The following is a 14,297-nucleotide window of genomic DNA, read 5'->3' as shown; positions in this document are numbered from 1 at the left end:
TGGTGATAAACTCCCATGATCTATTAAAAGCTTCCAATGGCACGAGTCTCAAATAGCCTCTGACAATCAAGTCTAGCTCCTGGCCTTCACATGTGGCTTAGCTTTTAAGCCCAGTGGAATAATTTTGTCTCAGGCTCCAGGAGCAGGATAGCTCTGATTTCAAACTTTCGCTGCCTCAAGAAAGGCTTCATGGGGAAGTCTTCGGGAGTAAATCCTGACAGCTGGAGTCAAACTGTATCTGTCTCTGCTGTTTCTTTGGATTCATTAGCTATGTAGAGAAGGGTAGCCTGCTGCATGGACAACAGCTTGCTCTCCGTATCTATTGCCCTGGCTTATGTAGACAGCTGGGATGCAACATCCATGGCTCATCCCAGTGAGGAGAGGACCTATTAACTTCCTAAAAGATGATAGAAGCCAAGTCTTTGAATATTGTTAAAGCAGAGACACAAAGGTTCTGGATAAATGTGGGTGACAACTGACTGGAGCTGCAATTACAGACAGATAAACCATGATCTTATTGAATGGTGAAGCAGGCTTGAACCTGCTTTGGACCTTATCAATTTGGTATAGGGACGAAATACTAAATTGCATCTGAACTTTTATGCCTTAATCTTTTGATTTAGATTTGATATTCATTTGGGAATTTTTCTCACTGCCAAATGAAAAATGCTTCAAGTGTGATCAAACTGGCATTAATCTGGTCATCAATGGTAAAACAGATCCCGAGGCTGAGAGTTTCGAAGGAATCTGGAATGAAAGCTGCAGTGATGTATTTTGAGAAGTTTAAAATAAATATGTCAGAAGAGTGGAAAATCAAAGCGTCATAAAGAAGCAACAGATTGCTTTCTACATGATTTGAATTTTTGCATGACATGAGCAGCAAGAAGGGATAAAAATTTTGAAAGAAAAATCCATTGGAAATGCTATCAGAATATTACTTATTAAAGTGTTATTAACACAATACACTGTTAAATTAGCATGTTTTGGATCAGCACCAATTGTTCAGAGTTTTAGTTCAAAAGAAGTTTCAGAATACATGCTGCAGTATAAGTTCCTTCTTAAACAGCCAAATGTTGACCAATGTTAGTCTATTAGTATCCTGCCCCATCTTGCAGCAATAAACTCGCGTTTACATTTTCATTTACTGAATCACTCTACATGTCAGAGAGTGCAAAAAGGTTATCTTGTTACAAAATGAACTGTTCTAACACCAGCTAAACATTCCAATCTGGAGGTATACACCTTGTGACCTTCCTACTAATGAAGCTGTTAATATGTATCCAAAGAAAAAAAGGACTCAACACAAGGTTTCTTCATGACTTAACTTCAGAAGTCCGAAAGTTCAGGTAATGTCAAAGCCTGACATTATCATCTGGTAGAGATATCCAGCATGTCTGCTCTGAGGCGCCTGTAATCATTCCTTTTTCAACAGTCTTCAAGAGGAGAATGTTCAGAGAACACTTGTTGATACTCTGCAGTATCTGAATGGTTGCAAACCGAATGACCTCGCTGATAGCAATCCACAAAGTGGATGTTTTATCAACCTTTCCTGCTATCACAAACAATATGATTCACTGTCTTTCATTTACTTTCATTCAATGGGTTAGTTCCTATACTTCTGGAAAAGCATGTAAAGAAATGCTGTACAGAGGATCACTGTAATTTTTAATAAAGCCCTGTGGCCAGGAGCTTCTTTCGTACCTGATCCTAGCTGTTGAATGTTATAAATCTGGTCTCAATCTATGGAGATCACTATATATCCAGGCCTCCCCTTGCTCCACTATAACAAGGTATAGGAAGTTCAGGGATAGAGCCAGTGGGGCCAGAGATATTAGCAATGAAGATTCAGTGGTTAAGGGGCTTGGGTGTGTGATTGGGTCAAATTCTGGGATTTGGTCAAACATTCAATAAGGAGTAAAGATGAATTGGCTTGGCAGAATGCAAAAAGATCAAGGGCTTTCTCAGTGTATATGTCGAATAAACTCTTCTCGGACTTCCAATTGGGTACAGGTATCAAATATAACCGATGTTGCAATAACAGACTCTGCCACCTTTATCAGGGATGATTCCTGAGCATGTCTAGTCCAGTGGTATATATACCCCCCTCATCCATTCCTCCTGATTAGTTAACCCTCATCCAATCAGGTTTCCACTGTCCCAACTTGTTTACAATTGAATTCTAGTTCTTACTTAGAGTGAGACATTTGTCTTTGTTAATTTTTTTTTACTCTAGTTTTATTTCAATAGCTTCCTCCACCAGTCTCAAAAGCCATCGGCGCATCACAATAGTTTTGTGCCATTGAAGTCAATCCTATGGCCATTGTGAATGCAATGTTTTACTACTGCCAATTTTTCTGGGTAACCCAAACGGGTACACCTCCTATGCTCTTTGATGTGGGTTTCCACTGTGCACCCAGCTTGGCTGATATACGCTGCTCTGCATTCACAGGGAATCCTGTAAATGCCACCAGTCCTGAATCCCAGATCATCTTTGACCCACATAAGCTGTGATTTGAGCTTCCTTACGGGTTTGTGGATGGTAGTAATACAGTATTTCTCCAGGACCCTGGCAAAGAGGAGGAACCCATTACTACTGCCTACCTTCCCTATATTTCCATGGTTTCTGGATGGAATGCCAGCATCTGAAGAAATACCAGCCAGATGGGATGCAGGGTGGAAACCCACAAAAGAAGAGCACAGAAGGTGAAAGAAGCCATTGAAATAAAACTAGGGAAAAAGAATTTTAACAAAGACGAAGGTTTCGCTCTAAGTAAGAACTGGAATTCGATTGTACGCTAGGTGGGACTGTAAAAACCTGATTGGATGAGGACTAACCAATCAGAAGGGATGAACAACAGGGGTATAAATACCAGCGGACTAGACATGCCCAGGAATCATCACTGATGAAGATGGCAGTTTGTCGTAGAAACATCAGTTAAAATCGAAATGTGTACCCGGTGGAAGCCCAAGAAGAGTTTATTAGTGAGCAGTATCTTTAATATTATAGGTAGTAAAAGGTGACGGGTATGTTAATTAGAGGTAAGAGTGAACACTAGGGAAGTAATTAATGGATTGTCTATCTGGAATATAACTGATGTCTCATGCACAACAGCCAGGAAAGGAATGGTGCTATATAGGCAGAACTTAAGGAGATAGAAAGAGTTCAAGAAGTGAGACTTAAAATATTTACTCCTGGAGATGCACAGTAGCAGGTATTGAGTACAGATATAGGAAATAGAGCTGATAATGTATGGCTGGAGAGGCTTAGGAGGATGGAGGGCTTTAGATTCTTCGGCACTGGGACTGGCTCTTGGGAAAATGGAACCCATACAAGGCAGAAAGGCTGCACCTTGATGAAACTGATAACTGTTTGTGCTTCTGGGGAGATTTTAAATTAGCTCACCAGGCAGATTGGGAACCAAGCATAAATTCTGAAGGAAAAGAAAGTGGGTTTGGAAATGGAAGATAGAAAATTAATGAGAATAAGGAAGGCAAAGCAAATATTTGGCAAAAAAAAAAGAATCTGGTTGGACTTTGGTATGTACTTAAATGCAGACAGCAAATAAAACACATAGGGTAACAGCACAGGTATACATGTAGAACCATGATATCTTAGGTACAAATGGAATATGGATTAAACAGGGATAGAATTGGCAGTATGGGCTTCTTGGTTACAAGGCTTTCAGATGAATTTGAGAGTAGATTGTAAAATAAAACCAAAATGGATATGCAAGAGAGACTGAAGATGCTGGAAATCTGGGTCTACTCACACAAAATCCTGGGGAAGCTCAGCAAGTCAGACAGCTTCAATGAGGTGAAATGAACATTCAACTTTTCGGGTTGAGACTCTTCATCAGGGCTGGAAGGGAAGAGAAGAGAAGTCAGAATAGAAGAGTAAGGGGAGGAGGAGGGCGAGAAGAGCTGATAGGTTTCAGCTCAATCCAGACAAAAGGACACAAAATGCCTAAATTGCTTGCTTAGCAACTTTTTAACCAGTATACTGCATGTTTAAGAGGCATGCACATGTGTATGTGTGAGAAAGAGAGAGAGGGTGGGGGGCGGGGGTGCAAAACAGCAAAGCTGATGTGTGACCCCAAGTGGTCTATACTGCAGGAAACCTAGGAGAGTACAAGAAGTGTAACGGTGAAATTAAAAAAGAACATAAACAGGGCAAAAACCCCCACATATTTTCCATGTAAATTCAAAGAAAATACACTGATGTTTTGTAAACAGGTGAAAGGTTAAAAGATAATTAAATAGAGAGTAGGGTTTATTAAAGTTAACCTGTGTATGAGTAAGGTTCTTAATTAATACTCTGCTGCTGTATTAACCACTGGTTCATAAATCAGATAAAAAGGCTGTGAGATTCTCCCACCTTATCTTTTTTATTTCCATTCGCCATTCTGGTTACCCTTTCACCCTTTCTGTTCTCATCATTTGCCTATCAACCCCTCTGTTTTCCTCCTCCTTCCTTTACATCCATCTCCGCTGATCTTTCCAATTAGATTCCTTCTTCTTCAGCATTTTGCCTCTTCTACCTATTGCCTATCAGCTTCTTACTTCTGTCACCCTCCCCCATCCAGCCACTTTCCTCCTCACCTGGTCTCACCTATCATGGGCCAGCTTGTATTCCCTCCCCTCCTCCTATCTTTGTATTCCTCTCCTACCCTTTATTATCCTTCCTTTCCAGTCTTGACGAAGTGGCATGGCCCACAGCATCAGGCATTTTTTTCCCCACCATAGATGCTGTAGGTCTTGCTGAGTTTCACCAGAATTTTGTGTATGTTGCTTAAGATTCCAAGCATCTGCTGCAGAATCTTTTGTGTTTATGAAATTCTTTCCTTTGCAAGCCAAGACATAAGAGAACAGAATCCTGTTCACCTCCCAATGGAGCAACGATATAGAACCCTCTCCAACTCATGATCTTTGACTGAGTAAGTGCACTACCTGCCGATTATCCAACCAGACCAACCCAGTACAATCATTGACCACCTCTTTTACAATGCCATAGCTTAATCATTGTTGGCGCATGGCAAGGCATCAGACTAGTAACCTGAAGGTCACTGGTTCGAGCCTAAGCTGAGGCAGTGTGTTTGTGTCCTTGAGCAAGGCACTTAACAACACATTGCTCTGCGACATCACCAGTGCCAAGCTGCATGGGTCCCAGTGCCCTGCTCTTGGACAACATCGGTGGCATGGAGAGGGGAAGGCCTGCAGCTTAGGCAACTGCCTGCGCCCTGGAAACTCCAGGTGCAGATCCATGGTCTCTTGAGACCGACGGATGCCACCACCACTACCAGCTTAATCATTTACTGTCACCCTCCCAAAATTGCCTCCTTTCAAATGATTATCTGGGAGGATGAGGATAACCTAAGCCAACCGTGTTTCTCCTCAGTCAGGATTCTGTCCTGTTATCTAATTCTTGCATCATCACCATCACCATTACATATGGTCTTTCATTGATTCTATTCTGGTAATTGGATTTATTGAGTATGCCCACAAGAAAATGAAACTCAGGGTTCCACGAGGTAACATATATATACTTTGAACTTACGAACTTTAAAAACTTAGCTACTGGTAATGTGTTTCTAATTTGAATTTTCTGAAGGTTTTCCAAGCTTGCTGCTGCATTGGCATGATATTTAATGGGAAGCCTAACCAGTCGTCATGTAAGTTATTCATTGGCACTAATTATATGACATAGTAACTCATTTAAGCTCAGTGAGTCTATGTCAGCAACATAGAGTTCCCTCGCTAATTCTCCCTGTAACCTATTAAAACAAAACATAAAACAGTATAACACAGGACAGGCCTTTGATCCCCGACATCTGTGCCCATCACAATGTTTAATTAATGAAAGGATCTTCTGACGTAAACCATCTAACCTCTTCCACCTGTACATGGACCATATTCCTCCCTTCCCTAAATATTCATGTGTCCATCTAACTACCTCTTGAGAGCCAGTATCATATATGCTTTCACCACTAATCCCGACCCCTCCCACTCACTGTGTAAGAAGACTTGTCCTGAACCTCTTTAAATCTGAAGGCTTCTTACGTTCTTCCAACATTTCCACTCAGCCCCACACCACTGTGCGGATTCTACCACTCACATACATATTCAGGATAATTTTGCAGTGTTGTTATCCTACCAACATGCATGTCTTTGGGATCTGTGAGTAAACCACAATACTTGGGAGAAAGCCTCATGGTCACAAGGAGAACATGCAAACTCTACTCAGACAGCACCGAAGGTCAGGATTGAACCTGTGTCACTTGTGCTCTGAGACAGCAGCTCCATGTATTACCCCACTGACAAGGGAACAAACAAATAAGTATGGTTATTCACACAAAATGCTGGTGAAATGCAACAGGCCAGGCAGCATCTATAGGAAGAAGTACAGTGGACATTTCGGGCCGAGACCCTTCGTCAGGACTAACTGGAAGGAAAGATAGTAAGAAATTTGAAAATAGGAGGGGGAGGGGAAAATGCAAAATGATAGGAGAAGACAGGAGGGGGTGGGGTGAAGCTAAGAGCTGGAAAGGTGATTGGCAAAAGGGATACAGAGCTGGAGAAGGGAAAGGATCATGGGACGGGAGGCCTAGGGAGAAAGAAGGGGAGGGGAGCACCAGAGGGAGATGGAGAACGGGCAGAGTGATGGGCAAAAAGAGAGAAAAAAAAGGAGGGGAAAAAAACTAAATATATCAGGGATGGGGTAAGAAGAGGAGGAGGGGCATTAATGGAAGTTAGAGAAGTCAATGTTCATGCCATCAGGTTGGAGGCTACCCAGCTGGTATATAAGCTGTTGTTCCTCCAAGCTGAGTGTGGCTTCATCTTGACTGTAGAGGAGGCCATACTGTTAAGATGAAGCCACACTCAGGTTGGAGAAACAACACCTTATATTCCATCTGGGTAGCCTGCAACCTGATGGCATGAACATTGATTTCTCTAACTTCTGTTAATGCCCCTCCTCCACTTTTTACCCCATCCCTTATTTATTTATTTCCTCCTTTCCCTCCCTCCTTTTTTTCTCTCTCTGCCCATCACTCTTTGTCTGTTCTCCATCTCCCTTTGCGATCTCCCCTCTCCCTTTCTTTCTCCCTAGGCCTCCCATCCCATGATCCTTTCCCTTCTCCAGCTCTGTATACCTTTTGCCAATCACCTTTCCAGCTCTTAGCTTCACCCCACTACCTCCTGTCTTCTCCTATCATTTCAGATTTCCCCCTCCCCTCCTACTTTCAAATCTCTTACTATCTTTCCTTTCAGTTAGTCCTGACGATGGGTCTCCGCCCGAAGCGTCCACTGTAGTTCTTCCTATAGATGCTGCCTGGCCTGCTGAGTTCCACCAGCATTTTGTGTGTGCTGTTTGCACTTTCAGCATCTGCAGATTTCCTCATGTTTGTATAGTATAGTTATTGCTGCTGTGTGGCCTTGGATATGCAATTATGATTTCCAGTTGTACATTCTTGAATGCCTTGACCTTATGAAGAGACATCTTTGTTGAAAATCTGACAGTGACCAAGCATGTATAACCCTGCTAGGGGGTGGAAAACAAACAGAAGAGACGGAGGAAGGGGCAGTTAGCTCACAAACAGAGAAAGCTTGTAGGCAGTGTGAGAGGGAGGATAGGCGGGTGATAGAGAAGGGATGCGCTCAGACTGATGGTTTAAGATGTGTCTATTGGATGGCTCAGGGATAGGAATGGCTACTTAGAGTGCCACGCTTTAGATGTTTCAGAAAGGACAGGGAGGGAGGCCAAAGAGGTGGAGGTGTGGCACTGCTGATCAGAGATAGGTTCACGACTGCAGAAAAGGAGGAAGTCATGGAGGGATTGTCTACGGAGTCTGTGAGTGGAAGTTAGAAACAGGAAGGGGTCACTACTCTACTGAGTGTTTTTTATTGAACACCCAATAGTAACAGGGACGTCAAGGAACAGATAGGAAGACAGATTCTGGAACGGTGCAATAATAACAGGGTTGTCGTGATGGGAGATTTTAATTTCCCCAATATTGATTGGCATCTCCCTAGAGCAAGGGGTTTAGATGGTGTGGAGTTTGTTAGGTGTGTTCAGGAAGTTAGGTGTGTTAGGTGTGTTTCCTGACACAATATGTAGATGAGCCTACAAGAGGAGAGGCTATACTTGATCGGATATTAGAAATGAACCTCGTCAGGTCTCAGGTCTCTCAGTGGGAGAGTATTTTGGAGATAGTGATCACAATTCTATCTCCTTTACCATAGCACTGGAGAGAGATAGGAGCAGACAAGTTAGGAAAACATTTAATTGGAATAAGAGGAAATAAGAAACTATCAGGTAGGAACTTGGAAGCATATATTGGGAGAGGATGTTCTCAGGGAAATGTACAGCAGAAATGTGGCAAATGTACAGGGGATATTTGTGTGGCATTCTATATAGGTACATTCCAATGAGACGTGGAAAGGATGGTAGGGTACAGGAACCATGGTGTACAAAGGCTGTTGAAAATCTAGTCAAGATGAAAAGAAAAGCTTATGAAAGGTTCAAAAAACTAGGTAATGATAGGAATCAAGAAGATTATAAGGCTAGCAGGAAGGAGTGTAAGAATGAAATTAGGCGAGCCAGAAGGGGCCATGAGAAGGCCTTGGTGAGCAGGATTAAGGAAAACCCCAAGACATTCTACAAGTATGTGAAGAGCAAGAGGGTAAGATGAGAGAGAATAGGACCAATCAAGTGTGACAGTGGAAAAGTGTGTATGGAACAAGAAGAGGTAGCAGAGATACTTAATGAATACTTTGCTTCAGTATTCACAATGGAAAAGGACCTTGGCGATTGTAGGGATGACTTACAGTGGACTGAAAAGCTTGAGCATATAGACGTTAAGAAAGAGGCTGTGCTGGAGCTTTTGGAAAGCATGAAGTTGGGTAGCTCACTGGGACTGGACGAGATATACCCCAGGCTACTGTGGGATACAAGGGAGAAGACTGCTGAGCCTCTGGTGATGATCTTTGCATCATCAATGGGGACAGGAGAGGTTCCGGAGGATTGGAGGGTTGCAGATGCTGTTCCTTTATTCAAGAAAGAGAGTAGAGATAGCTCAAGAAATTATAGACCAGTGAGTCTTACTTCACTGGTTGGTAGGTCGATGAAATCCTGAGAGGCAGGATGTTGAACATTTGGAGAGGCATAATATGATTAGGAATAGTCAACATGGCTTTGTCAAAGGCAGGTCATGCATTACGAGCCTCATTGACATTTTTGAGGATGTGACTAAACACATTGATGAAGGTAGAGCAGTAGCTGTAGTGTATTTGGATTTCAGCAAGGCATTTGATAAGGTACCCATGCAAGGCTTATTGAGAAAGTAAGGAGGCATAGGATCCAAGGGGACCTTGCATTCTGGATCCAGAATTGGCTTACCCACAGAAGGCAATGAATGGTTGTATGACAGTATTCTGCATGGAGATTGTTGACCGTGATGTGCCTCAAGGATCTGTTCAGGGACCCTTTCTCTTTGTGATTTTTATAAATGACCTGGATGAGGAAGTGGAGGGATGGGTTACTAAATTTGATGATGACACAAAGCTTGGGGGTGTTCTGGATAGTGTGGAGGGCTGTCAAAGGTTACAACTCTACCGTCATCAATCCTGATCATCAAGATATTTGTACATTTCATCCTAACTTCCAATTCTTTGACAACAGGGTGCCTGATCCTGATCTGATACCCTTTCCAAATAATCCAACCTCGAAATTAATACCCCTTTTACTGAGCTGTGCTCCCTTGTACTCCACAATTACAGTTACAGTTCTCTCAGTCCCATTCATAGAGCAGAATAGGTATAAAGATTGCATGATCAACTTTGCAGAGGAAGAGAGAGGAATCCTCAATGAAGCATGGACCAGATGGGCCAAATGACCTGTCTCTCTGTAATCCAATGCTTTGTTCCACCTTTTAATAGAAACGGATAGGACTTATAAATGTCAAACTGCTGTCAAACGAAGAAATCCTGGTTACAAATGTACTCACACCCTGCACTTCCCATTTCTAGCTCCTACCCTAGATCCACAAACCTGCCTGTCCAGGTAGACATATTGTCTCAGCTTGCTCCTGCCCCACCGAACACATTTCTGTATACCTTGACACTGTCTTATCCCCCCCCCCCTGTTCAATCTCATCCCACCTATGTTCATGACGCTTCTCATGCTTTGAATTTTTTCAATGATTTTAAGTTCCCTGGCCCCCACCGCCTTATTTTCACCATGGACATCCAGTCCCTATATACCTCCATCCCCCACCTGGACAGTCTCAAAGCTCTTCGCTTCTTTTTGGATTCCAGACCTAACCAATTCTCCTCTATCACCACAATCCTCCGTCTAGCGGAATTATTTCTTACTCTCAATAATTTCTCCTTTGGCTCCTCCCACTTCCTCCAAAACAAGGGTGTAGCCATGGGCACCCATATGAGTCCCAGTTATGCCTGCCTTTTTTGTTGGCTTTGTGGAACAGTCTATGTTCCAAGTCTATATGGGTATCCGTCCCCCTTTTTCCCTTCGCTACATCGACGACTGCATTGGCACTGCCTCTTGCACACATGCTGATCTCGTTGACTTCATTAACTTTGCCTCCAACTTTCACCCTGCCCTCAAATTTACCTGGTCCATTTCCAACACCTCCCTCCCCTTTCTTGATCTTTCTGTCTCCATCTCTGGAGACAGCCTATCTACTGATATCTACTATAAGCCTACAGACTCTCACAGCTACCTGGACTATTCTTCTTCCCACCCTGTCTCTTGCAAAAATGCTATCCCCTTCTCACAATTCCTCCGTCTCCACTGCATCTGCTCTCAGGATGAGGCTTTTCATTCCAGGACGAAGGAGATGTCTTCCTTTTTTAAACAAAGGGGCTTCCCTTCTTCCACCATCAACTCTGCTTTCAAATGCATCTCTCCCATTTCCCACACATCTGCCCTCACCCCATCCATCCACCACCCCATTCGGGATAGGGTTTCCCTTGTCCTCACCTACCACCCCACCAGCCTCCAGGTCCAACGTATAATTCTCCGTAACTTCTGCCACCTCCAATGTGATCCCACTACCAAGCACATCCTTCCCTCCCCCCCTTTCTGCTTTCTGCAGGGATTGCTCAATACACGACTCCCTTGTCCACTCCCCACCCCCCCATCCCTTCCCTCCAATCTCCCTCCTGGCACTTATCCTTGCAAGTGGAACAAGTGCTACACCTGCCCTTACACTTCCTCCCTCGCCACCATTCAGGGCCCCAGACAATCATTCCAGGTGAGGCAACACTTCACCTGTGAGTCGGCTGGTGTGGTATACTGTGTGCAGTGCTTCCGGTGTGACCTGATGCAGACTGGGAGACCATTTCGCTGAATACCTATGCCTTGTCCGCCAGAGAAAGCAGAATCTCCCAGTGGCCACACATTTTAATTCCACATTCCATTCCCATTTTCATATGTCTATCCATGGCCTCCTCTACTGTCAAAATGAATCCAAACTCAGGCTGGAGGAACAACACCTTATATACCGGCTGGGTAGCCTCCAACCCGATGGCATGAACATTGATTTCTCTAACTTCTGTTAATGCCTCTCCTCCCCTTCTTATCCCATCCCTGACATATTTAGATGTTTGCCTGTCCTCCATCTCCCTCTGGTGCTCCCCCCACCTCTTTCTTTCTCCCAAGGCCTCCTGTCCCATGATCCTTTTCCTTCTCCAGCTCTGTATCACTTACGCCAATCACCTTTCCAGCTCTTGGCTTCATCCCAACCCCTCCGGGTCTTCTCCTATCATTTCGCATTTCCCCCTCCCCCCACTACTTTCAAATCTCTTACTATCTTTCCTTTCAGTTAGTCCTGATGAAGGGTCTCGGCCCGAAACGTCGACAGTGCTTCTCCTTATAGTTGCTCTCTGGCCTGCTGTGTTTCACTGATAATTTGTGTTGTTACAAATGTAGGTTTTGCTCTCATGTTTTTTGATTCAGTGCAATATGCACTGACCCCTAAATGAAAAGCAGCTTTTTGGAGCAACAATTACTTTCTATGTTCAAGGAAACTGTTAACACGAGCCATTAAAAGCCTTTTATTAATATTCCTGGAAAAGGCAACCCGACTAGTTGCCTACATCAATGACTACATTAAGAACACTAAATAATCTGCACTATTCTATTTAATTGTTTGTTTAATGCCAGGGCAATGGCACATTCTAGGAATTTCCTTCTGCATTCAAAATAACTCTGAGAAGTCAACTGTTAAAAGGTCACTTGTTTTTCAAATATTCTAAATGAATTAAACCCAACTAATTCAGAAAAACTTGAAGACCTTATTCAACCCCAGTGATAGTTGAAATACTGGGTGGTAAATTTAGCAGAAGAGTTGGCATAAGCCCAACAAAATATCTGTTTATTTTATTCTTGACAACAATTCACTCAAATAATCAAGTTTAATTGTTTCACCTCCAGGCTTCCTGGCTGATGAGATCTCAGTTTTGACTGTGTCACTGAGTTCAGTAACAAGCTTGGGCAAGGCAGCTTGTTGACACAAAAGACAAGCAAGCATTCTTTCCTTCAGTGCCATTTATTTCCTGTTCACTCATGGAAATACCTCTCAACTTTTTGCTCTAGTAGCAGTTCATGAGGATTTCAGCAGGGTTGAATGTTGGTTGCGTATAAAAGAGTGATTTCTTTTCCTCAGATAGATTGCCTTTTCTGTTCAGAAATCCTTAATGTTTGGATTTAGGCCAGAACAGTAGTTAATTTTGTAAGATACTTCTAGCAGTCTTTCTAATATAAAGTCTTTGTCCTAGAAATTCTGGTATACCCTGAAGCCTGAACTACAAAGTTTTATTGGCTACTTGCCAGAAACTCTTTTGCTTGCAGGCTTGCCCACTGCAAGCTTCATTTTTGGTGAGAAGAAGTGCAGACTGACAGTCCAAAGATGGGGGTGAATGGGTGTTAGGGTTGTTGGGAGGTGGTTGGGACATGGGTGGCGGCTGATGTCTGATTGAAGCTCGTGGTTAGTTAGGAGAAAAGTTGATGTTGGGTGGACGTGAGATAAGTGGTTGAGGGGATTGTTTTCAGATTGTTCCTTAACCATGTTCAAGATCCCATTTCTTCCCTCATTGTTCACTCAGGCCGTGGCCTGTGTCCACTCATTGCTCACATCATCCATTGTTGAAATTCTTTTCTCTCATTATTTCACCAAGAGATCTATTTTGTAAAATTATCCCCAGATATGTTCTCTATTTCAAATCCTCCACAAGCGTGGGCTCATTTAAAATTCTATTTCTTGTACTATAACTTGCATCATCCAATTTAAATGTTAACCCTTTGCTTCCTGATCTAAACTAACTTCCAGTTCAGTGACACCTAAATTATAAAACTGACAGAGCAGGAATTATATTTTGTTATTGTTCAGTGTTGAATGCAGTTGAGAGTTTTGTCCCTCTGTTGTACCCACCTCCAACATTTAGTTCTATTGAAGTGTATGTGTTGAGAGAAGAATGAATAGTCAATTTTCTGGCACCTGTTTAACATTGATGAGTGAAGGCAAATTTCTGGGTTCAGAGCACAGTTTAGCCTCACCCCTTTGGATCCATTGTCAAGTCAGATCATATCAAATTAGTTTATACTCTGGGGTGCAATAAAATTCTTTGCTTACATAAGGCTCACAGAGTAAACAGCACACATGGTAGTATTAAATACAACAGTAAATATAGCCATGAGCACAAACATAATGGAATGGTGGAATGCATGGACCTACCAACTGTACTAATTCAAACAGAAATGCTAAAATAATTCTTATCCTTCCTCCTGTCATATCCTTACACTCCTACAATTGTAGCCTCTTGCCAATCTCAGTTTGTTTTGTTCCACCATTGATAGTTGAGTTTTCAGTTGTTCAGACCCAAGGTGCTCTCTGAGATTCTCTTATGCTCTCTCCCACTTCTCCTCTGGTTGTTCCTTTAAGATGCATCTTAGACTTGCTCCTAGATCAACATTCTAGTTATCAGAAATAATGCTTTCCTATGTCTCAAACATTGGCTAACCATTACTCCTAAGCTTAAGAATTAATTGCAATGTTCAAAATAACTTGTTGCTGTTGATTAGAAACTGAGTATCCTAATACAGAAATGAGCAAAAATTTGCAGCTGTTTAAAATCCATGCAACACGTGCAAAATGCTGGAGGAATTCCGCAGGTCAGGCAGCATCTATGGAAAAAAGTACAGTCGATGTTTCAGGCCGAGATCCAGGGTCCCAAAACACATGTGGTTGAGCTTCTCAAAGAAAAATTTATTATGAGTATGT

Source organism: Hypanus sabinus, chromosome 9 (assembly GCF_030144855.1).
Source record: "Hypanus sabinus isolate sHypSab1 chromosome 9, sHypSab1.hap1, whole genome shotgun sequence".
Taxonomy (NCBI): Eukaryota; Metazoa; Chordata; class Chondrichthyes; order Myliobatiformes; family Dasyatidae; genus Hypanus; species Hypanus sabinus.
The sequence above is the reverse complement of the archived record's forward strand: the minus strand, read 5'-3'. Positions refer to the sequence as shown.